This window comes from Sceloporus occidentalis, unplaced genomic scaffold (assembly GCF_023333645.1).
Source record: "Sceloporus occidentalis isolate IW3139 unplaced genomic scaffold, rSceOcc1.0.p SCAF_40, whole genome shotgun sequence".
Classification (NCBI taxonomy): domain Eukaryota; kingdom Metazoa; phylum Chordata; class Lepidosauria; order Squamata; family Phrynosomatidae; genus Sceloporus; species Sceloporus occidentalis.
Window position 1 is genome coordinate 2,310,001 of NW_028317020.1, and position 3,051 is coordinate 2,313,051.

A 3,051-nucleotide genomic window follows, 5' to 3' on the forward strand; every position below is an offset into this window, starting at 1 on the left:
GCGTACGACATGCGAGAGAGGAATGGGATACCTAAGGCGACTGACACCCCCCGGTAAACGTCCACATTAAAGGGGCACTCAAGCAGAAAGTGGTCCATGGACTCAACTTTCCCGAAACATTCCACCCGGGGACAACCGCGATCCGCTATGTTCCGGTACTTAAGATTCCCTCTTACATATAGTCTACCGTGAAAACTGAGAAACGCCACGTCCTGATATTTCTCGGGCAGTCGTTCGGAATTTAGATTTTGTAATCCCGAAGCGAGAGTCCGTGGCGCGCAGTCTTTCAAGGCCAGTGAAACGCTAAAGTGAGTGGCCAGCACCCTAGAGTCAAGGACTCGCTTGGGTGTATCCCTGACCTCCTCAACCGTCACATTCCACCGGCGTAACAACCTCACTCCCTGGGCTACCGAAGTCGGGAGATAGGAGCCGTGCCGAACACGCATGCTTTTCACTCTCCCGCCCATAAACCAGTCCTGTAAAAAGGGGTCTCCCCATTTCCTGAAACTGTGCACCCAGCCCGGTGTCTGGGGGTCATCTCTTCCGAGAGGCCCAAAGTTCCTTTTCAGAAAGTTAGTAGTCAGGACAACAACTGGGTTAACCATGGCCAACCCACCGTGTCGCTGGGCTAGGTACGTCACTTCCCGCTTAATGAGGTTGAGCCTGTTCCCCCACAACATGCGAAAGAACAAACCAAACACCCGCGAGTGAAGGCTACATGGCAAAAGACAGGTGTGACTGACGTACGTAAACAGGGGCAATACGTAGGTTTTAATCAGGTGAACCCTTTCTCTGTAGGTCAGTTTCCACCGGCAACACTCGTCTACCTTGCTGCAGGCCACGGCTAACCGTTCGGTCCAGTTGACCAACGAGTAGTCTCCCGGTCCGAACTTAACCCCCAAGATTTGAATTTGGTCACGGGCCACTGGGAAACCGTCGGGGAGAGGGAATTGCTTCCCCTCCTTCCCGCACCAGAAAACTACGCTCTTGTCCCGGTTAATCCGGGAGGAAGTGGCAGCAGAATAGCTCTTCATCATTTCATCCACTGTGACTGCCTCCTGTGTGTCGGACACAATCACAGAGATGTCGTCAGCGTAAGCCAGTATCCGTAAGGGCCTTCCTGGGGTTCGGGCCACTCCTCTTAAACGACTTGCATCAACCCTTCGGATGAAGGGATCTATAGCAAAGACGTACAAGAGGGGGCTGAGGGGACAGCCCTGCCTCACCCCAGATCGGATTTTAAACGGTTTGCCTCTCCATCCATTAACAAGAGCGAAGCTTTCGGCCCCTCTATATAAAGAAATCAGCCAATTGATAAGTTTCCCCGGCAAGCCATACCTGCGCAAGACTGCCCACAGATAGTAATGATCCACCCGATCAAACGCCTTCGACTGATCAAGTGCCAAGAGATACTTATCCCCATCCTCTACCCTACACCGCTCGATGGCTTCCCTGACCTCGCAGACGGCGTCAAAGACAGTTCTGCCCTTCACGGTGCAGTATTGAGAATCGGACAAGACCTCACTTGCGACCCCCTGCAAACGTTTAAAAATGATCTTCGCCAAAACCTTCCTGTCGACATTCAAGAGTGATATGGGTCGCCAGTTCCCCACATCAGCCGTGTCGACAACTCTGGGCTTAGTTAGCATAATCACTGCCGAGGATCTCATCGAAGGAGGGAGTATCCCCCTCTCCAGGCTTTCATTAAAAACTTCGGTGAGACTAGGGGCCAGGAGACCGCAGAAGGCATGATAGAATTCGGCCGTAAGACCGTCAGGGCCCGGAGATTTTTTTCTTGTCTGCTCTAATATTGTCTCCGTGACCTCCTTGACAGTGATTGGGCTAACCAGCTCATCCAGCTTTCCATGATCAATCTCAGGAAGGGAAAGACCCATCAAAAAGTCGTCCGCCTGATGTCGGCAGGGTCTCCTCTGTCCGAGGAGCTCCACATAGTAATCGCGGACAACCCTCTGTATCCCCCGAGGAGTTTCCTCCAGGACACCGAGGGTGTTCCGCAGACAGGTAATAATCTTAGTAGACTCCTTCCTTTTGCAACTAAGAAAAGGATCGGGTGAGTGGTAAGCCCCATGATCCCTTTCCTTGAGCAAGGAGGCATACCTGTCATACTGGAACGTCCTCATCATGGATTTGACCCTAGAGATGTCCCCGGGATCACCTTGTTGCGACACCAGACAGTCTAACTTGCACAGGAGCCCGAGGTAAGTCCTGTACTTTGAGGACTGGATGTTCTGAGAAAGAGAGCGAAATAAGGCACGGGTTCTCACCTTCACCATCTCCCACCACTCAGACTTCGTCGTGCAGAATTCCGCAACGGTGACCTGGTCAAGAAAGAAGTTCTCGAAAGCCTGCTGGACCCAGCCTTCTGTCAGGATGTCAGAATTAAGTCGCCAAATCCCTTTACCTCTTAGCGGAGCCTGCGAGACATTTACCAGACAGGTAAGAATAAGGTGATCGGAGAACTCAACCTGTTTAAGCACAAGTGCCGTCACCGGAAAAGACTCCTTAACATAAATCCTATCTATCCTACTCTGGCAGTTACCTCGCTGATATGTGTAACCTGTGAGGTCTGGGTTGTGCTTAATATGCACATCTACCAAGCCTGCCTGCCTGACTATTCTAGTAAGGGCCAAAGCGTCGTATCCCGGTTTGTCTTTGCCACCTTTCCTGTCTTTGGTCCTAGTAACGGTATTAAAATCACCAGCAAAGACAATATGCCGGGACGTGTAGAGGAAAGGCTCTATCTCGTTAAACAGACGCTTCCTCTCCCACTTGGTCTGGGGGGCATAGATATTAATCAGACGGAGAGGCTGCCTGCCTACCGACACATCAAGAACTACGCACCTACCCTTCGTTATCTCAATCACCCTATTGAACGTTATGTCCACATCCTGGAACAGGATGGCAACTCCCCCGTAGCCCTCCGTGGCTAGTGAAAAAAAGGAGTGCCCCCATCTCCAGTCACGTTTAGCTGCATGCAGGGCCCCCAGGGAGTCCAGGCGGGTTTCCTGGACAAAGATTATATGGTATTTC